Raw genomic sequence first — 27,533 nt, forward strand, 5'->3', positions numbered from 1 at the left:
CTTAGGTTGATATAGACACTGCATTGCTTACGTCAGACTGTTCCGGCTGAGCCCGGGGCTCGTGGCTGGCAGTGCCCTACAATGCCCCACACAGACAGTTAAATCGATGCCAGCACTCCTGGTAAGAACATTCACTGCTGACAGAAGGAATTAGTGTGGACATGCAAAACCGATGTAATGACTGTGGTGGCTGTAGGTGTAACTGAAGTGGACTTTGTAGTGTAGACTTGCCCTCAGACCCCTTGATGGCTGTGAACTCACCCTGCAATTTCCTTAGCTAAGGATAAGTTAATCACAACCCCCCAACCTAAGACAAAAGGAGTTTGGAACTGAGTGGCTGGAGGTGTGAGTCATAGGTGCCAGATTTATTTTGGTGGAAATGTAATCAGACTATTTGGAGGGGGGAAAAGTCAGAATATGAATGCTTCTTGAGATGGGAGGGGTATTAAGGAGGGGAAGGAATAGGGCTAGAGGGGTTTGGGGCTGGAGCAAGGAAAATTCTGGGGAATTGGATAAATAACGGATGGGATGGTAAGTGTGGTGAAAGAGTTTGGGGGCTCAGGTGAGGGAGGCATGGGACCCCCCACCTCTGCCAAACCATTCCAACCCACCGGCACCCCGACCACCAGCCCCAGCTCTGCCAGAGCACCTCAACCCCCTACACACAAGCCAACATGCTTGTACCGCACAGCTCTGCCAGGGCACCCCGACCACCTTGCACCCCAACGTGTCCCCCATACCAGACCCTGAAAGTACACCTGCGGCATTTCCCTTTGCTCCCACACTTTGGAGGATGCAAAACATAGATCTCTTCAGATCGTAATCACAGTTCTGTCACACACCTCAAAGTAATCCACATGTCCGCATATCACAGACCTACCTTTACTCAGCAGGCCCAACTACTGCCTCCACCATTTACTGCAGGTACACCTAACACACTGACCGCACCTGGACTCTGGCCAAATTATTCCCGTTGGTCACTGCCAGCTCCTGGAAAACAGAGGGAAGAGATGCGGGCAACCATTTCTGTCGCTTTGTTTGTGTCCTTTAACAGTGTTCAATGGAATTCTGTGGGTGGGAGTGAATGGGCTGCAAAAGGCGATGAAGGGCTTGTACATAGAATCATAGACTTTAAGGTCAGAAGGGACCATTAGGATCGTCTAGTCTGACCTCCTGCACAACGCAGGCCACAGAATCTCACCCACCCACTCCATGGGGTTGGCACAGTAAAGGTATGTGTGTTAACAGGGTGTATTGGGGCATTGCTGAAAAAGGGCAGCGTTAAGGTTGCACAGGCAACCTTAACTCTGCATTTCCTGGTTTTCAGATGTTTGAGTTTTGCTCAACTCAGCGTTCTGCAAGGGGACGACGTACCACCTAGCTACATTAACGCAGAGTTAATGTAGGGTTTTTTGGTCACTGAATACATCTAGAAAAACAATAAGAAAGCAAAGAGAGAAGCCCCAAGCAGGGCAGGGGCTATTGCAGTATCATGACTGTCGCAGTGATTGTGTCTTGGCCTGAGCATTATGCTCCAGCTCAGCCCAAACCATCCCATTCAAGTCACTGCAATGACCATTTCTATGTTGACTGTGGGCATTCAGATATCATCATGACTTGGGAGAACTCCACATATTCTATGCACAGGTTCTTGAAATCTGATTCCTGGCTTTTGTGCTCACTTGGCCATGTGGGAGGTATCAGACAATAATTTTTTAATTACAGTAGATGTTGAGATTCAAAAAAAGTTAAAGCATTATAACAGTTAAAAATCAAATTGTCAGCATCACACTTTATAATTTATGAAGTAGATATCCTTAAATCAAACTAAGTTTTCATGCAACATTTTTCTTACTTTGCCTATCTCTAAATTTTGATTATTGCTGACAGAAATATTTGTCCATTGGTTTGTGTGTGTATGGTGAAATCAGTGTGACATTTACTGATAAAAATTTAATCCTTCCAAACCTGTGGATAATTCAGAGGAAAGTGGAAACTTCCCATAATTCAACTGGCCAATTGTGCAGTGCTGAATGGGGGGCAGTTTCCTTCCTGATTTGTTATGGTGAGCAGTAATGCCCTGAAGCAAGAGACTGGATGATCTTTATCTTATCACCTGGACCCTTAAGCTAATATCTCTTACACTGGCCTTTATACCAATGGTCATTGAAACAGAAGATTTTATAATTTTGGAATCAATTTGATTTTTTTCAACCCAAAGAAGTTCTTACCGGCTTTAATGACTTCCAAAATTTCCATCATGTAGTTCTCATAACTGCTCGATTCTTCAGTTTTTAAGAGCCTGATTTTATACACTAAAAAAAAAAAATACATGAGTTAAAAGTTTGCAGAACTTTTCTGCAGAGAGTTCAGTGTGTGATCAACTCACTGGGAGTCAAAGGGATAAAGGGCGTTGATTCCATTGCTTACATGTGTTAAGAGAATCCTCCATGTCTCCGTGTAATAGGTTATACTTCCAGGGCCGGCTCCAGCTTTTTTGCCACCCCAAGCGGTGAAGGAAAAAAAACAAAAAACCAAGCCTAGTTGAGCTGCCACCGGAATACCGCTGAAGAGGAAGAGAGGGACCTCAGGGCCCGCCGCCGAATTGCCGCCGAAGACCTGGACATGCCGCCCCGATGACGGACGGACTGCCTCCCCTTTATATTGGCCGCCCCAGGCACCTGCTTCTTTCACTGGTGCCTGGAGCCGGTCTTGTATCCTTCTAGCACCTCTTTGAGGAGAGGATGGGCACTGCTCCTGGGGAGAGCCCAGGGCACAGCCCTCTGGCTGTGCTGTTAAGGGCTTCTGCCCCTTTCCAGAGGTGTGCATCAAAGGAGTCCAAGCCAAAAAGTCAGTATGCTTCTGCAGCCAACAAAAAGCAGAGTCTGAAGCCCTCAAGAAGCCAAAGAGTTTTTTTTTTTAAAATAAGGAGAGAGAAGTACCAGCCCTTCTCCTTTCTGAGAGGAGAGGGCATGGGCAGCTTAGGCTCTCAAGCCGTTTCCCTGGTCAAACCCTTCTTCCAGTCCTGGTCCCTTCATACTATTACCCTGCACTGAAAAGGGATCCTCCTGGGGTTGATAAGCCCTCACCAGTGTGCTGGGTTGGGGACGACTGTGCCGAGTAGCTCTTTAACCCTTTTCCTGCCCTGGGTGGGAATCTACCCCGCCACACTTGGATTAGGAGTTTCACATTGGTTCTTGATCTGACTGTGACACCAAAAAGGGGCATTGGCGGGGTGTTAGGAGTTCCACCTAACTCATTTAACTAGGGGCGTCACAATGGCCAGCAGAGACAAAGCACACACCCCCTCCCCTCCCCACACACACTCCTGTGTTCCCAACACGTTTGGTAAATTTTTGGCCCCGTGCTGGTGCCTCAGAGGCAGCAGAGTGCTAAGCCGGGAAGGGCGGGGGGCAATAATGGAGGAGCTCAGGTTGGTACTGTTGCCCGTTGGCAGGGCTGGTGCTGCTTCTCCGGGGCTCCCCACATGCCCTGGTGCAAGTAGAAATCATTTCTTGCGGGTACTGCACTCATGGGAGGGACACAAGGGGGGGGCAAGTGACCTCCCCACGTGACCCTCCACGTGACTCCTCCCAACTCCAGCCCGGGGCCCCGCCTTCTGCAAGAACAGGGAAATCTGTTCTCATGTTTGGCATCACTGGGCAAGTCATGTCCATCAACCCCATGCGTATTCTAGTGAGAACTTTCACAAAAAGTCCATTAAGTGTAGACAGACATTTTCCAGGGTCCATTGTGAGCTAAGTGTTCCTTAATAGGCCATTCAACTTGACTTGTCCCTTCATGTGCTGGCTAAACATCGCTAATATTCATAACTTCAGATACCAAGATGATACATGCATAGAAATAGCATAATCATAAGTACCAGCTATTTCACGTACATGACTATGCCCAAAAGAGAGTCTGAAAAATCACACCATGTACCTGAGTACCTGAGACCCTATGTGCCAGCACCATGCCCCACTGGAGTTTTGTTATCTGTTATGTAACAACGAAGCCGGACCCAGTGACATGACTCTGTTTAGCCTAAAGGGCAAGGTTAATTTTTAGCTGTTCAGATGTGACTGAGCCTTTAGTTAAGTGAGGATATATGCTGGCACACATGCAGGGTAATGGGCTTCAGTGTTCCTTTGCGGTTAACTTTTTAGTGTTCGTAAACCCGGTATGTGCTGAGATGGTTTAAAGCATAACACAGGTTTTTAGGTTTGCAAATCTGTTAACCTTTGCCTCTTTGAGATTTTAATATTTATTTATTGCTGGTCATATGTGGGAGAAGGGGTATCCCTTCCGCCCTCTACTCGTGGGGTTACGTATGTGTCTTGTAGCATTCTTCTGAACACCAGTTGGAAGGAATTTTTTTTTTCAGTAAGTGTGGACTGATTCTTTTCTCTGAGAAGGCATGTCATTTTTTCAGGTACACACTGAGTAACACAGAAAACAATTGGGGCTGTTAAACTTTCTTCAAATTCCATAGAAAATTAAGTTCAACTATATTTTCCAGTCCAGTGATGAAATGGATGTTTGTATATACAAACATCAACATGCTTAACTACTCACTTTCCCCCGAAATATGTAGTATTTCAATCTGTTTATATGGAATATGGGAGTTGAATGAGGAGCCATTTCAGCATATGTAGGACTTATTAAAAGACAAATTTTAAGTAGAACTGTATCCTAAACTGCATTATGGTATTGTACGCAAACATTGCATTTCAATGGGAGATTCAACTTCCTTTCTAGGAACAGAACAGACTCCTGAGACTCTTACCACAAAAGTGGTCCATAGTTGTGCAGATAATCCCATTGCCTTCAGTGGGATTGATCAAATGATCAAGGATTTACAGGGTTTGGTTCCAAGTTTGTAAATTGTTCTGGATGAAACTGACAATGTCTGAACTGTCAGATCAGAAGGAGCTTCATTCAAATAAAGGTGGGCAGATGTGTGATAAGGCTTAGCTCCATTGCTAAGATGAGGAACATATTTTCATCAAAGTTCTTGACAGATTCCTGAGGCAGCTAGTTTAAGGCTGTCAGTGTCTGGCATTATAATCTTCACTTAAGTTCTCTCACCCACAAAGCTGGAAAATGAGCCATTTGTTTTCTTTGTTTTGCTGCTCCAGTTCCAGTTAACAAAATGCATGTTAGACTTACTTGGCTGCAAAGATGAATTCTGTGTACACTGGGGACAACACCTGATTCCTATCAGGCTGCAGAACTGGGCTGACATCAGAATCCAAACATCCTCTGGCCAGTGCAAGCAGAGGCATTCCTCTAATGATTTGGACTTGATGTGATGCAGTATGAATGTCATGGATAATTCAGACCAATAGGGAGAAACAGAATCAAAACCACTGTTTAAACACTTCCCCCCAGCCTCCCCTCTTGAGGATTCCTGACCAACTTACTAGCACAATACATATGCTAACAAACTTAAACAAAGCCTTTGTGTAAGTTTCTTAGCATATGTATTGTGCTGTTAAAGCCATATAAAGAATGAATGCTTGAGACACCAAGTGGTGCTCCTGCATTTAATAGCATAAATGATATAAGTGGCCCACAAAGACTACAGGTCTTAGCATGCAATGCTCATTTTGAGGCTAGCAGCCTTCCACTCAGTTCAAAACCGATCACTGGATAAGTCTTCATGGACCAAAACCAGTAACTTAAATCTGATCCCCTTGGAATTTTTCTGTGTGGGAAGCTGGATTTGAAACCCCAGGTTCAAACTGTTTTGTTTCTGAGCTAGATCAAAACTTGGGAGAGACCGATCTTGCAGAGCTTTTTCAGAGACACATGAGAGCTGATGCGAACAGCTGATCAAAAGAGATGTATACCATTCCTCCAATTTGGGCCCAAAATCTCGTGAGATTTCTGCACCTGATTCAGCCTCAAACATGAATCTTAATTAGACTAAAAGAAAAGGAGTACTTGTGGCACCTTAGAGACTAACCAATTTGAACATAAGCTTTCGTGAGCTACAGAAGTGAGCTGTAGCTCACGAAAGCTTATGCTCAAATAAATTGGTTAGGTTAGTGCCCCAAGTACTCCTTTTCTTTTTGCGAATACAGACTAACACGGCTGTTACTCTGAAACCTTAATTAGACTGATAGGAATGCCATAATTTAAGATTGCAGTGGCGTTTTATCACAACCCTCTGGATCCAGCTTGCAAGCTGCCAAGAACCTTCAGTGCCTATTGACTTAGGTCAGAGATGAGGGTACACAGCACCTTTTAGGTGTATCCCCAAGGACATATAAAGCACAGACAGCAGCATGGCAAGGTCCTCGTATACACACGCTATTGCCTCACTGTCCAGGCCCCTCGATCCTCTTCTAGAAGGACTCTATCTAGGAGTAAGACGACAGCTCAGTTTGTATGGGCCTCTCAACTCTTGGCCTTTGCTGAACCTGCCAACAAGGGGGCTGATTATTGCCAACTCACTGGGTGGGGAGTGTCTTTTATGATGTGGAAACCTTGGAATTAGTCTGAAAATGTCGGGTTTGTTCACACAAGGAATTCATGGGGAGATCATTGGTAAAATCCTAGCTCAGGCTGATGATGGCAAGTTGTTACTGTGGGATGGTTTCAGAGTAACAGCCGTGTTAGTCGGTATTTGCAAAAGGAAAAGGAGTACTTGTGGCACCTTAGAGACTAACCATTATTTGAGCATAAGCTTTCGTGAGCTACAGCTCACTTCATGATGATGGTTGTTTACCAGTAAGTAGGGTTGCCAGTTTTCGACCAGAACGCCTGGCCAAAAATGGACCCTGGCAGCTGCGGTCAGCACTGGCAGGCTAAGAAAGGTTCCCTACCTGCTCTGGCTTCACATGGCTCCTGGAAGTGGCCACCAGCCCCAAAACCAGCCATCAGATACTCAGGAAATTCAGAATTAAAGTTACCTGTAATGGTGTCATATAATAACAGCTTGATGATGATTAAAAACCTGGAACCGCAAACACTATATTGTCTAAAGAAAAGGAGGACTTGTGGCACCTTAGAGACTAACCAATTTATTTGAGCATGAGCTTTCGTGAGCTACAGCTCACTTCATCGGATGCATACCGTGGAAACTGCAGCAGACTTTATATATACACACAGAGACCATGAAACAATACCTCCTCCCACCCCACTGTCCTGCTGGTAATAGCTTATCTAAAGTGATCATCAGGTTGGGCCATTTCCAGCACAAATCCAGGTTTTCTCACATCCCCCCCACCCCCATACACACACAAACTCACTCTCCTGCTGGTAATAGCTCATCCAAACTGACCACTCTCCAAGTTTAAATCCAAGTTAAACCAGAACATCAGCCACACTATCAGAGGCTCGTTCACCTGCACATCCACCAATGTGATATATGCCATCATGTGCCAGCAATGCCCCTCTGCCATGTACATTGGTCAAACTGGACAGTCTCTACGTAAAAGAATAAATGGACACAAATCAGATGTCAAGAATTATAACATTCATAAACCAGTCGGAGAACACTTCAATCTCTCTGGTCACGCAATCACAGACATGAAGGTCGCTATCTTAAAACAAAAAAACTTCAAATCCAGACTCCAGTGAGAAACTGCTGAATTGGAATTCATTTGCAAATTGGATACTATTAATTTAGGCTTAAATAGAGACTGGGAGTGGCTAAGTCATTATGCAAGGTAGCCTGTTTCCTCTTGTTTTTTCCTACCCCCCCCTCCCCGATGTTCTGGTTTAACTTGGATTTAAACTTGGAGAGTGGTCAGTTTGGATGAGCTATTACCAGCAGGAGAGTGAATTTGTGTGGGGGGGTGGAGGGTGAGAAAACCTGGATTTGTGCTGGAAATGGCCCACCTGATGATCACTTTTGATAAGCTATTACCAGCAGGACAGTGGGGTGGGAGGAGGTATTGTTTCATATTCTCTGTGTATATATATAAAGTCTGCTGCAGTTTCCACGGTATGCATCCGATGAAGTGAGCTGTAGCTCACGAAAGCTCATGCTCAAATAAATTGGTTAGTCTCTAAGGTGCCACAAGTACTCCTTTTCTTTTTGCGAATACAGACTAACACGGCTGTTACTCTGAAAACTATATTGTCTTAAAGTTTTTTAAACTGATTTTTAAAGAGAATTTTTCTCCTTAAGGCATCATTACAAGGGCAGAGATAAAGTTTTCTTGTGTGCTTGAAGAGTGCATTTCCATACCTCAATGCAATTGGATTTTTTTTTTAAGTTTAACCTTAAATCTGACTGTCCTGCTTAATTTTGGAATGTTTACAACTTTTCTGTAATGTATTGTACTGATATGTACTCTCAACCTTTAACTCCATCTTAATGTAGCTATCATTTGGGAGTATTTCCAGGCATAAATGATACTAATAGAGTAATACTGACTTCAATGGGACTACTTAGAGTAAGCACTATCCTTGACGGTAAGTATTTGAAGGACTGGGCCATTATGCTGTATCCCACATTGTTGTCTCTGTCTCCCTTTATCATTTTCGTTGCTCACTTTTGAATTCCCTTCCACCATGGCCACATCTTTCGGTTACTGAATTAGCCACAAAACTTTATCTTTCAAAGCTGTCACGAGCACCTTCTCATCATCCAGTTTGCCCAACAGGGCTAAAACATAGGACGTTATAGCCACAGTGTAGGGTGTTGCCAGAGAGCTGTACCTTGTGGAGAAGTATTCCCCAGCTTTGCGGACACTCCCCTGAAAACTCTAGAAAGTTTAAAGAAAGACAAGGCAGAAATCATCATACTCCTGGATTAGGCTGAGATTCTTCTATCTATTCATTTCATTAGTCACATAATTTTATTTTAGTTTGTCTTAGTTTGTTTTTGTGAATTCTGTTCTGCTGAAATGTATGAGACAGAGGAGTCTGGAGTTCTCTATCTACAGAATAGTTACACTGCCAGGACATCTTTGCTCAACTCAGCCCCCACTCCCCACTCTGCCGCCACTATGCCTTTCCTTTGACCTGGATGGAACCCCCTGTAGAGGTTAGAGAGGTGAGTGCAGTTTCCCTGGCTCATTCAGTTCTTGGTCTCTCTGCCTGACAACAAGGAGGAGTCCTTGTTTCACTTAGACCACCAAAAACCATGAAATGGTAATATTTTTCAGTCACTACATGTCTGAGTCTAACTAGAATAAAGTATCTAGAGATGAAAGACATTATGTTCCGTTAACAACTCCGTGAGCTATCCAGTTTGCCCTACCTACAGTTCTTCTGTGCAAAAATCACAGCAACAAGATGGAGTCTGTAGCCACCTGAGCAAGTCACAGGTCTATGAATGATTCAGCTTTTTGCAGGCCAACGCCATTGTTTACATGTTAGTTTGAATGTTCCCAGGAAAGCTCAGATGTGGATTGGCATCTCCCAAAGTCCATTCCTAGTTAAGTACTCCCAATTAGTTGAATAACCCCTTCACACTATGGTGACCAAATCTGCCTTATGAGCGTCCTACACTTTAAATACAAGCATAGAGCCAGCATTCATAATTTCAGATATAAAAATGATACATGCATACAAATAGGATGACTATATTCAGTAGATCATAACCTTTGCAAAGATATGTTACATGGCATATCTAGCTGTCAAGGTTCCTTCCCCACTCTGAACTCTAGAGTACAGATGTGGGGACCTGCATGAAAGACCCCCTAAGCTTATTCTTACCAGCTTAGGTTAAAAACTTCCCCAAGGTACAAACTTTGCCTTGTCCTTGACCAGTATGCTGCCACCACCAAGCGTTTTAAACAAAGAACAGGGAAAGAGACCAATTGGAGACTCCTTCCCCCAAAATATCCCCCCCAAACCCTACACACCCTTTCCTGGAGAAGGCTTGATAATAATCCTCACCAATTGGTACAGGTGAACACAGACCCAAATACTTGGATCTTAAGAACAATGAAAAATCAATCAGGTTCTTAAAAGAAAAATTTTAATTAAAGAAAAGGTAAAAGGGTCACCTCTGTAATATCAGGATGGTAAATACTTTACAGAGTAATCAGATTCAAAAACAGAGATCCCTCTAGGCAAAACCTTAAGTTACAAAAAGACACAAAAACAGGACTATACATTCCCTCCAGCACAGCTTATTTTACCAGCCATTAAACAAAAGAAAATCTAATGCATTTTCTAGCTAGGATTACTTACTAACTTTATAGGCGTTGTAAGGCTTACATTCCTGAACTGTTCCCGGCAAAAGCATCACACAGACAGCCCAAACCCTTTGTCTCCCCCCCCCCCCAACTCCAACTTTGAAAGTATCTTGTCCCCTCATTGGTCATTTTTGTCAGGTGCCAGCGAGGTCACCCTAGCTTCTTAACCCTTTATAGGTGAAAGGGTTTTGCCTCTGGCCAGGAGGGATTTTATAGCACTGTATACAGAAAGGTGGTTACCCTTCCCTTTATATTTATGACACTAGCATAAAACATATTCCAGTATGTCATGTTTACACTCATAAGCATATTTCTATAAAGCATTATGGAGTGCAAATCACAACTCCTCAATATTCCCACAGCAAAACACCTCATTTCACCTCTGACTCCTCTTGTGCTTTTCCAAAGCTTAACAAATAATAAAACTATAATTTTTCACAAACAGAGGCAAAATTTGAAGAGCAAATTACTAGCTGTACATTCTCCACTCGGCTCTAATAAGAATTTTGGATGTTTATAAGGAGCTGTCATATCTAGGGAGCATGGGTGAGCTTTTACACTTAAATGGAGATGGATTTTGACTCTAACGCAGGCTTGTTTCTGTATTTTGCATCCTCACAGAGTTCATCTACACAATGTCCATCCAGCTGGCAGTAATTTGAGGAAAGACATGGCCTCATTTCAAACACTGGCTAAATCCTATGCAGATGCTAAGCAGTCAGTATTGGTTGAGGGTCTTGCCTGGCTATTAATGCTGAACGGGTACAGGTACGCCAACCTCAGAGTTTTCAATTCAACGTCAAGCACAATAGAAAGAAAGAAGCACAAGAGGCCACATTCTGCTTGCAGCTATCTTGGTGTGAATCCGGAGTAACTCCACTGACTTCAGTAATTCTGGATTTGTATCTGTCGAAACTGAGATGAGAAGCTGGCCCAAGTTCTCTCAGGCTGGGAAATGCCAAGCCTTAGGGTTTGGGGGAAGGTCAGGAAAATTAAATAATTTTTTCCACCTTTTATTAACTGGACAGATTTGCCAAGTCTTTGGCTCTCTGCTCCCAGTCCCGCTCCCACTGAAATCAATGGGAAAACTCCAGTTGACTTCAACTGGAGCAGAGTCAGGTCCTCACTCAAGACTTCAGGGTGAAGATGGCAACCACTTGGGTGAAGTCAAAGGTACTAAAATAGTTAAACACGTGAAACACAGCCTTCCCCTTCCCCTTCCCCATACAAGGATAAGCCACACAGTAGCAGCTATCAGAGGATATTGGAGATAAGCAGCTTCCTCTTCTAGGTAAAAAAAGGGGATTTCTGGTGCTGGGAATGGAGCAGGGCTTTGTTTTCCCCCATATGCAGTAGACGACTTCACTTTTTCAGGAGGACTTTTCCCCTTCCTGGAAAGAAAGCAAAGATGTGATGACATGGTCAAGCCCACCTGAGTGTTTAATGTTGAAAAGGGGGACTCTCTCTGGAAGGCAGTAGACAAAGTTCCTGGATTCTTCCCCTCTAGGGGTGAAGGAACCAGGAGAAATTCCTTGCAGTGCAGTCTCCTCACTGGGGCCAGTCCATCTGCACTAATGAAGCTTCAGCCCCAGTCTTACTCAGAAAACAATCCTGATCCAGTAATTTAGGTCACGATGTTTCAAAAACTGGTGTCTGCCCACGGCACGCTGAGAGATCCACAGAGCTCACAAGAGAACCCAGAGAAGGAAATGTGGAGGGAAGGTGCTATTCAAAATGATTTCTCTGCTGGTCAGAACAGGAACCATGGGCACATAGGATTCCCCGAGGCCTGGATGTGACAAATACCCAGTAGCGAATACTCCCAAAGCTGTTCTCAGCTGGACTACAACAAGGTGCCAGTCAAAGCAAGCTACATACCATAATGATAGGCCCACTAGAAAAGCATCATTGGAAAAAGTAGAAAGATATGTATTAATAGATACATCTAGATATTTAAGGGGAGTCAGTGTTGCCTACTGAATAGGGCACTGGGCTGGGATAATACCCACCAAACCAGTCGCAGAGAGGGGAAACCCTCCAACAAGTCGTGCCCCCTCTGTGCCTCAGTTTCCCTTATGTAAAATGGGAATAATTACACTGACCAGCTTTGAGATCTACAGATAAAAAGTGCTATAAGAGATCTAGGAATTATTGTTATAACTATTCTAATGGATACAAAATAAAAGGGCACCCATTCTATTCTCAAGGTGCCTTAAACAATCACTATATACAATCCAGTAGTATAAACCCAGCAGCCTAAAGATAACCAGACAGAAGGAAAATTAAAAATAACCCAGTTTTTCCACAGAACCAGCTTTGATCCCTCAGTCCTGCCAACCCTCTCTCATATACAGCCAATAGATACAGAAGATACAGCAGTCATCTGTTTATTATTGCTAGAGTAGATGGAGATAGATATAGAGTAAGTAGATATTGTTGGGTTGGCCTATAACAATTTTGGCCATTTGATACGGTAGATAGCTACACAGCAGTGAGGCTGCTAAAACTAGACCCTGTTTGATGGATGTGTCCCCCAGGCCGGTATTGGAAAAGAGATCAGCATCACTTACAGTTCTCGTGGTGACGGGGTCAGCTGACATAGATAGCCCGGAAGTCTGAGACTTGGTTCTGCATGTCTCAATCCTTCTGATCCATCTCTTGTACTCCTCTCTCACCTAGAAAAATAAGGAACATGCTCATTGGCGCACGTAACCAACGCCCCATGAGAAGCTCGGACAGTTTTACACCACTCGGTCCTAAATCTGAACAGAGCAAAGAACTGGAATTCTTATGACCATCTTCCCCGCTGTGAATTCCCACACGTGAAGGGAAGGGGGAGGAGCGGTCCTCAGTCCCCTAGTTGCAATGAGACAGATTTGGACTTCAGCCGCACCCAGGCAACATCACTGACTTCATCAGGTTGCAAAGTCTGGGTAAAAAGAAAAGGAGTACTCGTGGATAGAAATTTAGCCTAGGAAATGCAAGTTGATGCAGCTCCCACCAAACTACATGTGAATGGGCTTGGTGCAGAAATTACCTGGGGAAATTCTATGGGGAATTACCTGGGGAAATTACCTGGGGAAATTCTATGGGGAATTACCTGGGGAAATTCTATGACCTTTGTTACACAGGCCATGTCTACACTACCGCTTATGTCAGCAAAACGTATGTCACTCAGGGGTGTGAAAAAAAAACACACGCCTCAGTGACATAATTTCCCTGGTGTAAGTGGCAGCGGGCACAGTGCTATGTCGGCAGGAGAGCTCTCCCCCGTCGGCACAGAGCGGCTACACGAGAGGTCTTGCAGTGGTGGAGCTCCATAGGCACAGCTGTGCCCCTGTAAGGTCTCTAGTGTAGACGTAACCCATGCCTGCTTGGTGTGGCACCCTGTCCCCCTCTAGTGGCACAGATTCATGAGATTAATGAGTCTGCTGCAGCCTTAGCTAAGAGGCATGTGGCTTTTGGCCCACGCAGTAGAGGCTCATGCATTTAGCTCCTGAGGTCCTAGGTTCGATCCCACCCACCAGAGGCTGGTGGTGTGATATAGACATGGTCCCTCCTGGACTTAAAAAAACAAACAAACAAAAACAAAACCCCTGTGAATCTATGAAAACAGCACAATGCAAACTGCAGGAGAAAAAAAAAGAGATTGGAGGAGAAAGGCTGAATCTCAAAATAGGGAAAGGAGCAACAGGCACGCAAGACCTGGAAAGAGTGAAACCAAGACAAATGTGAACAAAGAAGCTCGGCTGGCTGGACATTAGTGGAGCTGAACAGGTAAAAGGGCTTTCCCTGCTTATTGAGGAGACAGTGCACCAGGAAGATGAAGGCTCCCTGCAGGCTGTTGACGATGGTGAATAAATAAGCCATGACAGTGGCGGCTGGGCCGACTTGAAGGAGACTGAAAATCCACGTGCAGCCCAGAATGAAGACTTGGGCGATGGCTTTAAAGGGCAGTAGCCTGGATGAAAGCAAATGGAGAGATCCCATTACAACCCTGTGCAGAGAGACCAAGTCAGTGGGCAGGATGGTTTGAAATGGCTAATGCCCTCCAAGTAGCAACTATGCAAAATTCCCCTAGGGACCACTGGTGAGTAATGCTTCTCTATAATGATTCTGCAATTAGGCCCTAGGCCAACCAGGTTAGAATGGCTTCTACCATCCCCTTTACTCTCCATGGGCCTGCTCCGAAGCCAAGAGAGAGACTGCCATTGACTTCAGTGAGTCTGGATCAGGCCCTAGTTTGCCGCCCCTTCTGCACATCTTGTTCATTTCCTGATTTTGCTGCAAGCAGGCTCTGGCCACCAGTACCACACATCTGGGACAGCTGTCATTTCAATGAGCTGGGCCAGTGAAAGTTTTACTTGTTCTCTAATTCCAGGTAGGTATTTCTCCCCCCTTTTTATTCCTGATACTTCAGGTGAAGTATCAGAGCATCTTACAGTCTTGAAGATATTTACCTTCAGAGGTAGGACAGTGCGCTTATCCCCATTTTCCAGATGGAGAACCAAGGCACAGAGAGATTAAGCAACTTGCCCAACATCGCAAAGGAAGGCGGTGTCAGATCAGGAAGTTGAAGCCAGATCTCCCACATCCCAGACTAGCACACTAACCACTGAACCATCCTTTCTCTCCCTTTCTGATTGATTTGGAAACCCCTATAATAAAACCCTGCAAGGAGAACGGCTTGCCATTAAAGATTTGGTTCATTAGTCCTTACACAGCACTCATGATATGGAATAGGTAGCTCAATTAATTTAAGGGTTTGTTGTGTGCCCATTGCTGTGAGAGTACAATGCAGACAGACGGAACCAGATACTAAAGTCAGCTGACAGCAAAAGTGGCCTATGCATAGCCGTACCAGGCAGATTCAGCCTCTGTGAAACTTCATTGGTTTCTGCAGAGTTACAGATTTTACCTAAGATTAATTCATGTATAGATATCTGTATAGGACCCAGCATTATACCATCTGACTTAAACCTGTGTCCTGATCTTAGCTCTGTCACTGACCTGTGGTGTAATGCTGACCACGTCAATTTCCCTCCGTTTCCCCTCACATCCTTTTGTAGCACCGGCAGGGAATACATAATCCACTAATAATGGTTACATAGTCAGAATAAAGGGTAAAGGGCTAAGGAATGAGTAGCAAAAAAACGCAAAATACCTGTAGACCGACACCTATAAAAATAGCTTAAGCAGTTAGTGTAAGTGCAAGGCCTTACAGCCTAGGTAGAAGTAGTTGCTCAATACGTTAGTATAAGTCAGTAAACTAAAAGTAATCATAAGTCACAAAACGGCAAAAGGCGTTTTGTTTATTGTTTTGTAATAATCTCGTGTTGCAAACTGCTGATGGGGAACTGCAAAAAGACAGTTACTACCAGTTTCAAGTATTTTTAAAGGAGGACTTCAGCAAATGCCTAACCGCAGGTAACCGCAGTAATCCAATTAACATATTTTAATGAGCTTAACCAAGTTAATATACTAACCTGTAGAATAAGAACACCCCAACAAGGTAAAGGTAAAACCCTTAAAATATGGTTTAATAAAAGCTATGCATAGATATGCATAAAAAATACCAAGGCCGAAAAAAGTCTAGTCTGAGGAACAGCCATTAAAATTAGTCATCAGCATGCCAAAGACAAACCAAAATCTGTCTCAATCCCCCTTAAAGCTCTCCCCCAAAATATAGTATATACAGGTAATGGGGCTTGTCCCTCTCACACTGTTATACTATCTCACTTGTTTAAATGGTTTTACTTAAACTAGTCATTGTGATAATAAAACTTTGACAGTTACAGAAGGTCTTCGCTAAGTGGAACTGGTTTTATGGCTGTGCCCACCCTGCCCCCCACCCTTTATTAGCAGTAACTCTAATAATACCAAGCCGAATCTTAAAACAAAAACCTACCAAATTACAAGTGTTACTTCGGCAAACCAAATCAATAACCTAATCAATAAGCCAGGCAAGACGTTGTCATTATTGGTCGTTTCGATTGTCAACTCCCTGGGGCCGGAAGTGTCTGTCACTCTGTGTTTGCACAGCTCCCAGCACACATTCTGGTTGGGCCCTCTGGACACTATTGTGATAGAAATAATAATGGCAAATCTAGGAATAGACACCAAATCTGATTTCTGCTCCCATGCCGTTACTGCAAGCCCACCCTTCCATTTAAAAATTAGGGCCAATTTTTCCCTTCTCTTCCACCATGCAGCCTTGCTGAAATCAATGGAATTACATGGATGTTAATGAAGGCAAAATTTGTCCCCAGCACTTCGAGCCTATAAATCCTCAAATTAGGTCTCTTCTCACCATTGTCAGTAGTAAATCCCAGCTACCATGGCCACCTGTCCAGCTCTTCCAGAAAACACGGATTTAGCAATTAGATACCAAGAAATCACTGTGCAGTTTTCCTCATGCTGTCTCAGTTTTGCATAGCAAAAGGCATCAAACTAGGCTGAACAAAAACACTAGAAAAAGTGTCCTTCCTGGAGGAGAGAATCCTGCACTGAATGAGGAAAATGGAACTGCATGATCTAACACCTCTTGTCCATTATTGATATCTATAACGCTCTGGTTGACTGAAAGGACTAAGAGTTCTTACACTAGCCAAAAGAGAAGATGCAGGAGGATCTAACAGAAAACTCTGTACAAGGCAGTCTTGATTATCCATATTTCAGTTATGCAGAACAAGGATTCCCCAATTTGTTAATTACATTGAAAATTCCCTTGATTTTAGAGGAAGGATGGTGTAGTGGTTAGGGTCCTAATCTAGCACTTGGGAGACCCAGGTCCAATTCTATGCTCTGCCACAGATTGTGTGTGTGACCTTGACCAAGTCACTTAGCCTTTATGTGCCTCAGTTCCCCATCTGTATAATGGGGATAAGAGCCCTGTCCTGCCTCACAGGGGTGTTGGAGGATCAATGCATTAAAGATCGTGAAGCACTGTGAGATCTGTGGGTGAAAAGTGCTACATAAAAGCCAGGATACAAAATTGGGGCCCAGTCCCATGAGGTGCTCAGCACCTCCTAAAAGGTGCTGTGTACCCTCGTCTCTGACCTAAGTCAATAGGCCCTGAAGGTTCTCAGCAGCTTGCAGGACCAGGTATTCAGTGTTCTGTTCTCCATGACTTTCTGATACCAAGGCTGTATCACCCTGGTATTTCCTCAGTTTAATTGAGCCAAGAGTGCCTGTAACAACCCCCACTGCAGAAGGCTAACGGGACCTCTCAGGCTGGTTTAGTGCTTTCCTACCTTGTGTTTTTGAGGGTGGAGACATCTGTATTGAGGGAGGAGATTGTGTCTCTCAGGATCCAGAGGGTTTTGATAAAAAATGCTAAATTCATCTGTGGAAACAACTCGAGTGGATCAGACCCCAGGTCCCTCTAGTCCAGTATTCTGCCTCTGACAGTGGCCAGTACCAACTGCTTCAGAGGCATGGATAATCTGCCCCGCAGATTAGTTCTCCTATTGGTCTTTGGTAGCTGGAGTTTGATTTAAATCCTGAAACCTGGGGTTTAATATCCCTTCCAGAACTTTTCTTAGCCCTGATTAGAACAGCTCTGGATATTATTCTTGCTACCCATATAAATGCCCAATCTCTTTTTGAATCTTGCTTAAATTCTTCATGTGTTCACAGTGCCTAGCACAATGGTACTTTGACCCCCGATGGGAGCCTCTAGCTGCTATTGTCAGCTGAATCCTTCCTGTACCGCCAGACATCTCTTAGGGTACAGATAAGGCTCCACCATCCTTCTCTATCCTGAGCTGCTCTGTCTGTCCTCTGTCTTATGTTCCATAAACTTTCCCTCTCTTTGTTGGATCATGGAAGGATTCTTTCAGCTGGCCTCTTTTCCATGTTCCTCCAGCTGCCCAGTTTCACACCTGCCATAGCCGAAGCTCTGGTTTCATTCTTAACACCTAGCCCAGATATTTCCGACTTCTCTTCCGGATAACTTTGGAGCGAAGGAGTTGCTGAACTCTGACAAATCCCAGCATTTGGTATAAATTCGTTCCACTCCATTGGAAACAAATCATGTGCGATTTATTAATTATTTATGAATTTACTGTAATACAAATAAAGAAGGTGACATTGTTACCTTGTCACTTTCCAGAGAATAAATCCATGGTATCTCGGCCACAACTCATTCCTTAAGCAAACATCCCAATGTCTGACTCATCTCACTATCAAAGTCCTTTCCCTGCAGCATAATTCATCCTTTCCCATTATCCACTGAAGAGAGGAGAAGAAAAGGAATATACCCACCACAATAATAAGGCAGACAGGTCCAAGGAAACTCCAGATAAAGCCTCCCTTTATTGTGAGCCAGCAGCTAAAAGGCAAGAAGTAAAAAGAGTAGCAAATTATCCCTGGCATTAAAATGAAGTGAATTCTCTCCTTTTGGTTGTCAGATTTAATATCTGGGTGGGGTGGGAACAAGGTCCTCATTCAGAAGAGCACTTAAGTACATACACTAACTCCTTGCTTAACGTTTTTCTCACCAGACATGACTATATTTTATAATATATTATATACACACACAGTATAAGCTTTCAACAAACAATTTAATACTATACACAGCGATGATGATTGTGAAACTTGGTTGAGGTGGTGAAGTCAGAGGGTGGGATATTTCCCAGGGAAAGCCTTCCTGCTAAATGATGAACTAGCTTTTGGCTGAGCCCTTAAGGGTTCACCCATTTTTGTTAATGTAGCCTCACACTCTACAAGGCAGCACGAATGAAAGGAGGGGAGACAGCATGGCAGAGAGAAACAGAGACGCACACCGTGTGTGTGTGACAGAGAGATGTGCATTGGCCCTTTAAGTAGGCTGACCCCACTCTAAGTACACTGTCTTTTTAAAAAGAACAGGAGTACCTGTGGCTCCTTAGAGACTAACCAATTTATCTGAGCATAAGCTTTCGTGGGCTACCGCCCACTTCATCGGATGCATGCAGGGGAAAATACAGTGGGGAGATTTTATATACCCAGAGAACATGAGACAATGTGTGTTACCATACACACTGTAACAAGAGGTTTCAGAGGAGCAGCCGTGTTCGTCGGTATTCGCAAAAAGAAAAGGAGGACTTGTGGCACCTTAGAGACTAACCAATTTATTTGATCAGTTAAGGTGAGCTATTACCAGCAGGAGAGAGAAAAAACAACACACCTTTCGTAGTGATAATCAAGATGGGCCATTTCCAGCAGTTGATAAGAACGTGTGAGAAACAGTAGGGGGAAAAATAAACATGGGAAAAATAGTTTTATTTTATTTCCCCCCCTCTACTGTTCCTCACACGTTCTTGTCAACTGCTGGAAATGGCCCATCTTGATTATCACTACAAAAGGTGTGTTGTTTTTTCTCTCTCCTGCTGGTAATAGCTCACCTTAATTGATCACTCGCCATACACACTGTAACGAAACACCCATTGTCTCATGTTCTCCTGAGCTGTAGCTCAAGAAAGCTCATGCTCTAATAAATTGGTTAGTCTCTAAGGTGCCACAAGTCCTCCTGGTTTTTTTGCGGATACAGACTGACTCGGCTGCTACTCTGAAACCTGGCTTTTGAAGTAGTTCACCAAGTTGAGACAACAGCTGCGGCTCCCAGGAAGCTCCCTCCGTTCTGAGCCTGTCCTGTCCGTCCCTTCCATGGAGATGGGGTAAGCGGGGTGCAGGAGCGGGGGGGGGAGGGGGATACCCTGACATTAGCGCCCCCCAGCCCCCGCCCAGCAAGCAGGAGGCTCCCGGGGGCAGCTCCAAGGCAGAGGGCAGGAGCAGCACATGGCAGTGGGGGGAGGGACAGCTGAACTGTCAGCAAGGGAATTTAGGGGAGCTGATGGGGAGGGGGGCTGCTGGCCCACCCTGGTTCCAAGCCCCCACCAGCTCACTGCAACAGGCTGCTCTTCCTGCAAGCAGTGGACAAAGCAGGCGGCTGCCAAACGACATTATAAGGGAGCATTGCACAACTTTAAACGAGCATGTGCCCTAATTGATCAGCAACGAAACAATGTTAACCGGGATGATCTTAAGTGAGGAGTTACTGTACTTGAGTGCATTCCTGAACTGGGGCCTGGGAGAGGAAGAATGAAATATGAGGTATCCAGGGCCTCACTGACCCTCCATCTCCCCCTCGAAGAGGAAGGACAGTCCTTGGGGTAGAGCAGCAGATCGGGAGTCAAGGGCCCAAGTTCTATCCCTCACTCTGCCACTGATGGGTCTTGGATGTGTCACTTCCCTTCTGAGCCTCAGTTTGGGTTGCGAGTGGGTATTTTTATTGGGATAATTATTTTTATTGGGGATAATAATTGCGCTTTCTCAACAACCCTAGGGCCTGCAGACTGGTAGCTAGGCAGGTGAAAGCAAAGTAAGCAAATAATATGTATGCAAATAAGTTTTGTCTCCACCTGCAAGTCTGGAGGCTCTTTTCTTGGGCACTTGGGGTGAGATGCAGGGTGAATGCTGCCTGCTTCCCTTTATGACAGTCTCATGGATGTAGCTTCAAGAAACTAGTCTCATAAGAGCATAACAATGGCCATACTGGGTCAGACCAAAGGTCCATTTAGCCCAGTATCCTGTCTTCTGACAGTGGCCAGTGCCAGGTGCCCCAGAGGGAATGAAGAGAAAAGGAAATCACCACATGATCCATCCTCTATGGCCCATTCCCAGCTTCTGGCAAACAAAGGCTAGGGACACCATCCCTGCTCATCCTGGCTAATAGCCATCAATGGACCTATCCTCCATGAATTTATCTAGTTCTTTTTTGAACCCTGTTATAGTCTTGGCCTTCACAACATCCTCTGGCAAGGAGTTCCACAGGTTGACTGTGTGTTGTGTGAAACATGTGAAGGAACAGGGATCGTAGAATATATTGTCTCTCTGAAATTCAGCCTATGAGTTGAGTGGGTAATGAGATATCTGTTCTCCCTCTGGGATGGGCTCCGCACGTACTATTTGGAAATTCCGTAGCCTCCAGGATTCACCGCTGCAGAAATAGCCACCACCAGGGCTGGGACTCCGTAGCCGAACGGGTACGTGAATCTCTTCTTGAAGCGGCTGGCGCTGGTGTAATTCACGACCTGCAGGTTCAGGACGGTGAGGAAGAGGTGCAGCCCCTCCAGGAACATCCAGGTGAAACAGGCCAGGAAGAGGTAGTGTAGGAAGCCAGCAATGACAGCACACGCCGCCTGGAGGAGACAGAGAGCTCAGGGACCCTGAACATCTAGCTCTCCAAGATAGGGGAAGTGTTAGTTATTTGATGTGTCCCTTCCAAGCTGGGGAGAAAATGGCATACAAGGCCTGTGAAATATTTAACAAAACCCCTAAGCCATCTAGGACTACACGCTGCATACCGTGGCCATTCAACTTCATCACAGCACGAGGGGTAGAACTCGGATCCTCCTGGTCCAAGAGCACTGGCTCCTACCTCATGAACTAAAAGAGAATCTCCATTAGTGGTTAACAGTATAGGGCTTATGACACATAGTGAGACAGGCTGCTCTGAGTTCAGTTCCCAATCCTGCCACCGACTTCACGTGTGACCTTGGGTAAGTCAATTCGTCTCCCTGTGCCTCAGATCCCCACCTGTAAAATGGGGATAATGGAATTTTGTCCCCCCCACCCATTCTCTCATCTGCTTAGACCATAAGCTCTTCAGGGTAACGATTGTCTCTTGCTCGATGCACAGTGCCCAGCACAATGGAGCTCTGATTTCGGTTGGCTCTCGTTGGCTACTAGAGCACAAATAAAGGACTAGAATAGTTGACAGGTTTCAGAGTAGCAGCCGTGTTAGTCTGTATTCGCAAAAAGAAAAGGAGGACTTGTGGCACCTTAGAGACTAACCAATTTATTAGAGCATAAGCTTTCGTGAGCTACAGCTCACTTCCTCAGATGCATATCGTGGAAACTGCAGCAGGCTTTATATATACACAGAGAATATGAAACAATACCTATTCCCACCCCACTGTCCTGCTGGTAATAGCTTATCTAAAGTGATTTCCAGCACAAATCCAGAATAGTTGAGGCAGTCCTGACCCCATCCAATAGGGGGCAGTGGTGTTTCACACACAGACACCAGATACTCGGTGACCATGTTAATTTGTTTTCTGGCAAGGACTCAGGGCGAGGAGTAAACCGAGGAAACCCACACACTGAAACACACGCACTTTCCTCACCCTCTGAGCCAGCTCATATTCACAGCTGTCTGTATTCCACATGTGGGCCAAGGGCATTTTTTAACCCTGGGAAACCCACATCGGCCCAAATGTGCATCTTCAGCCGTTTGTGGTTGTGAAGTTGATTTCCTACGTTGCTCAGTCCAGGACCCCTCCTGTGGCTGGGGAGCTGAAGCCAAGGGATAATTCAACCCTGGCGCCCGATTCGGATTTTACGGATGCTGGTGTAAATCTGAGGTACCTCCACTGAGGCCGGTGGTGTCAAAGCAGCGTAAGCAAGTTCAGAATCCGGACCACTGAATTTATTCTGGGCATCGTGATACCAGGCATGTGAAGGGTCCCAAGGGCAAAAGCAACCAACCTTGATTATTAGTGCATCACGCAGGTCGTAGCTTGCAATCTGAATGCATTGCATGCATGTTCCTTGTATTCCTCTATCCCTCCCCCCACAAGCTCTCTGTGCCATCCTCCCATCCTCCTCTTCAAGGACTCCCTGCAAGCCCCCACATGCCTGGACTCATACCCACCCCACCACTCAGCCCCCCACCCCACCACTGTCATCTCTCCACATACCATTGTCCCTTATTCATCATCCCTTGGTAGGGTCTCTGTGTGGTCCCCCATGTTTCCTCTTCCCCCCACATGCCAGGGGCAGTGTCCCACCGCCTTCCTACTGTCTTCTCTCCACATGCCAGTCCCTTATTTGCTGCCCCCCATCCTCCCCGGTAGGTCTCTGTGTGCCCCCCCTTGCTTCCTCTTCCCCCCCCCCCATGTCAAGGGCTCCATATGTGCCCCATTCCCCCTCATTCTTTCATTACAGGAACACTTAGGGGCCCCAAACAAGTTCAAGGATCCGTCGTGCTCTGCGCTGTACAAACGCGCAGGAAGAGCGAGTCTCCACTGCAGCTGGGAGCACGCGTCCCCGGGCAGCAGCCCAGGCTAGCTGCTCAAGTACAATCCGCCCGACCCTCTGGATACTTACGCGGGCAGCTGGCCCACGCTGCCGAGGCTCTACAGCGAGTTTGAATGCATTCGCTCAAGCGGAGCCAGCATGTGTCTGTCTGTCTGTCCACTCTGGGAGGCACCCCTCACCCCTGCCCCAGCTGCAGTGGAGACCTACCTTTGAAGATGGTCCCTGCCCTGAAGAACTTACGATCTCATAGATAATGGGGGGGGTGGATTTTGGCCGATTTCTCTACCTCATTGGTGACTCTGTCCACCGCGGTGAGGAAGAGCAGGTCGGCCAGGAAGAGGCAGAGGCAGAGCTGCAGGTGGAGGGAGGTGCTGACGTTGCGGATGGAGCGGCTCAGGAGGAAGGGGAGGATGGCGAGGAAGAGGCACAGCAGAGAGAGGGCCAGTCCCACGTAGGTGACGAGGGTCAGTGGGTCACTCTCTTGCAAAAGGAAAAATTAAAAGGAAGAGTAAAATTTGCAAATCATGCTGGAGAAACGGGGGCTTTGAAATAACCGGATAATTTCCCAGGGCAATCAGACCTCTAGCTCTGTTGTTGGAGAACATGGAGGACCCATCTGCTCCCTGCCCCTTTCACCGGGAACTCAGAAGAGCAACACATGTGTTGAGTTCGCAGCCCCCAGATGATCTCTGGATCTCGTAACGACTGTAAACAAAGTGGACCAAATACCAGGCTGACTCGCTCCCCATGCCAGCTCTCTGACATCTAACATGCTGGCCAAGTGCACCTGATCATGCCTTTCCTCGTGGCTGGCTCCGGACAGTGTAACTATTTACAGCCAGAGGCATTACTCCTTTCGCGTAAGTGGCAGACGCCTGCATTTAGGGTGTCAAATGTCCGGTTTGTCCTTGCAAAGAGCCGCAGCATCTGTGCTAATGCAACCCGTGGACCATGAGCTTAAGTGGACGGTTGAAATACCTTGATAGCATGTGAAGCCATCAGGATCGCAAAGCTGGACAGGTGATTACAGTTGCAGGTGGTGTGAGGGCTGTTCGCGAGGAGAAGTTTGCAGCCTTCAGTAGACCAGGTGCCAGTGGGGTTCCAGAAAACACAGACAGTCTTCCCTTCCATTTCCTTTCTCTGGAAACGGAAATTGCAGCACCAGCGTCAGCCTCATCCTTTAAAGAGCCGAGGGCTAGTTTATCCCAAGCTAAACCAAAGAGGAGCCAGAGCTTGGCAGACAGAGCACTGGGTTAGGACTCAGGGAACTGGGGTTGTATTTCTAACTCTGCCATTGACCTGATGTGCAATCTCTTGAGAAGTCTCCGTGCCTCTGTTTCCCCTCCTACCCTTTGTCTTCTTTGGGACGGGGCCCATGTGTTTGTGCAGTGCCTGGTACAATGGGGACCCTGCTTTCACTGAGCCTTCACATGCCACTATAATAATGGCTATGGGTTTCACACCACTATAAGTCCATTGATCTGGATTGGGGTAAACGAGAGCAGAGTCAGGCATCCAAGCTGACGCCCCACTGGTACAAGATATTGAGATTTAGAAGTTCACCTGGGAATTTCCATGCTTTTTGTAGGCTTTAGGGTGGGTATTGGGGGACCCTTAGCATTCGCCCATTTTCAATGTTAAGTTGAATTGCCTCCTCATTTAAACTTGATGTGGTGGAGAAGGAAGAGCCAGTGGAAAGATTCAAGTTGTAGGGGATCTGTGGTACTGATGGGCAAGGAAGATCATTTTACCAGGACTGAAGGGGGGAATTATGGGTACTGCGGGGCCCAGAGAGGAGGCTGCAGTAGAAAGGTGGAAGGTGACCAGAACCATGGCAAGGGAAGAGAGGAAAAGCCAGTTTTGCAGGGAAGAAACAGCATCAAGATTTGGACTCATCTTGGGGGCAGGGGAGGAGGCAGAAGGAGTGGAAGATGACCCTCATTAGTGAGCCCAACTGGAAGAGGACGGCAGTGTTGACAACAGAAGCAAAGAGAGAAGACAGTGGGGAAAAGGCCCTGGCTAAGAGGGGGCCCTCTTCTATATCAAGCAGGAACATGATTGGCAATCACCTGTTTATGCTTCAGGGTGAAGTTGAAAGGTTTGGAGAGGGGTCCAGGTTTCCCAGTGATCCCACTCACTACCTTGGAATTCAGCGTGATGGTATCCTGCTAGTCATCACCTATCAGGTTTTGCTGGTCGATAAAGTTATTGTTCAGGATGGACTCGAGAATGGCGTACGATATGAAGGCAACGGCTCCGGAGCCTGCAGGAGCAAAGATGCAAGAGGCCAGAACAGCCTGTGTCACACCACAACGAGCTGGAAGAGCTCTTGGCGGGTGGCACAGCCGAACCAGAGATGAGAAGGACACAGGTACTGAGAGATGGAACGGCTTCCCCACATTCATGCAGAGCGTCAGTGGCCACACTGGAACTAGACCCCAGGACTCCTTACGCCCTGCACTGGCCAATGAATAACACTTCCTCCTAGGGGGCTGTCAAGGTTCCTTCCCCACTCTGAACTCTAGGGTACAGATGTGGGGACCTGCATGAAAAACCTCCTAAGCTTATCTTTACCAGCTTAGGTCAAAACTTCCCCAAGGTACAAAATATTCCACCCGTTGTCCTTGGACTGGCCGCTACCACCACCAAACTAATACTGGTTACTGGGGAAGAGCTGTTTGGACACGTCCTTCCCCCCAAAATACTTCCCAAAACCTTGCACCCCACTTCCTGGACAAGGTTTGGTAAAAAGCCTCACCAATTTGCCTAGGTGACTACAGCCCCAGACCCTTGGATCTTAAGAACAATGAACAATCCTCCCAACACTTGCACCCCCCCTTTCCTGGGAAATGTTGGATAAAAAGCCTCACCAATTTGCATAGGTGACCACAGACCCAAACCCTTGGATCTGAGAACAATGAAAAAGCATTCAGTTTTTTACAAGAAGACTTTTAATAAAAAATAGAAGTAAATAGAAATAAAGAAATCCCCCCTGTAAAATCAGGATGGTAGATACCTTACAGGGTAATTAGATTCAAAAACATAGAGAACCCCTCTAGGCAAAACCTTAAGTTACAAAAAAGATACATAGACAGAATTAGTTATTCTATTCAGCACAATTCTTTTCTCAGCCATTTAAAGAAATCATAATCTAACACGTACCTAGCTAGATTACTTACTAAAAGTTCTAAGACTCCATTCCTGGTCTATCCGCGGTAAAAACCAGCATATAGACAGACACAGACCCTTTGTTTCTCTCCCTCCTCCCAGCTTTTGAAAGTATCTTGTCTCCTCATTGGTCATTTTGGTCAGGTGCCAGCGAGGTTACCTTTAGCTTCTTAACCCTTTACAGGTGAGAGGAGCTTTCCCCTGGCCAGGAGGGATTTCAAAGGGGTTTACCCTTCCCTTTATATTTATGACAGGGGCCATCAACCAACCAGGACTCAGGTGAGCATGTTGCACTCCAGATCTGCTACCACTAGTCTGGGAAAATCCACCCCCATCCTGGTCTGTCCAAACTCTCCAGCCCTGACATGCCCTCTGAACCAGGAAAGCCACAAGGGCAGAGCTTAATTTGTGCCAGGGCTGAGCCCCTGAACCTCTGGGCTTGGCAGTTCAGAGCCCCGGCACCTCCCGGCTTGCTGTGTCAGTTATGAAAGTAAAAACTGTGCTTGAGTCCTGGCACCTCATTACTTGAGTCCCGACCCCACTTTCGTTACAAATGAAGCACTGCACGGAGGGTCGGTGTAAAGCAGCCCAGGACCCCCTGGGGAGTCTGTCAGGGCTGCTTTCAGGTTTCTCTGCAGCACTGGAAGATCTGGTCTCACAGCCGGCTCTGTGGAATGCGTTGGAGTGGTTTGACTCCTTCCGTTGCCCACCCAGACAACGCCCGGATGGTACCTGATTCGCTGGTGCCAACCACGGTCGTGCAGTCAATGCTCATCGAGTCGCTTTGAGCATTTGGTTCGATCATCTTCCCTGCCCGTAACCCGCAGGGCTGCAATGGCTGGGGGCAGAAGGAGAAGTTCTTCACTGCGCTGCTTTGAAAGCTACCCTCCATTTAGCACATGGCCTGATTCTCCTCCCACTCCTGGGGCGGAAGGGAGCAACGCTGCTGTAAAACCAGCAGGGCCGAGAGAAGAATCAGGACCCCGGATTGTCTTTATGTCCTTTGTGCCTTGCCCCTAGCACAATGGGGCCCTGGTCCATCATGATTGCAGCTCACAATCCTGCTACTAGCCGTGATCAGAGCCTCGTTGTGCTGGGCACCATAGGCAAATGCAGTAAGAG

The 27,533-nt window shown here is 46.1% G+C and overlaps 1 pseudogene across 1 annotated transcript in view; it reads right to left on the minus strand.

Moving 5' to 3' along the window:
- Positions 1–11,530: 11,530 nt before the first annotated feature.
- Positions 11,531–27,533, minus strand: part of LOC311510462 (adhesion G protein-coupled receptor E3-like) — a 39,259-nt pseudogene continuing 23,256 nt past the window's right edge. Inside the window, exons 11-20 of the transcript in view lie at positions 27,144–27,249; positions 25,313–25,506; positions 24,222–24,383; positions 23,530–23,721; positions 21,108–21,343; positions 18,426–18,492; positions 17,414–17,505; positions 13,953–14,121; positions 12,731–12,835; positions 11,531–11,551 (exon numbers count right to left, since the gene is read on the minus strand). The product of the transcript in view is annotated as an adhesion G protein-coupled receptor E3-like (transcript). The remainder of the gene's footprint in view (positions 11,552–12,730; positions 12,836–13,952; positions 14,122–17,413; positions 17,506–18,425; positions 18,493–21,107; positions 21,344–23,529; positions 23,722–24,221; positions 24,384–25,312; positions 25,507–27,143; positions 27,250–27,533) is intronic.

Source organism: Lepidochelys olivacea, assembly GCF_965140295.1.
Source record: "Lepidochelys olivacea isolate rLepOli2 genome assembly, chromosome: 20".
In the NCBI taxonomy this organism is placed as follows: Eukaryota; Metazoa; Chordata; order Testudines; family Cheloniidae; genus Lepidochelys; species Lepidochelys olivacea.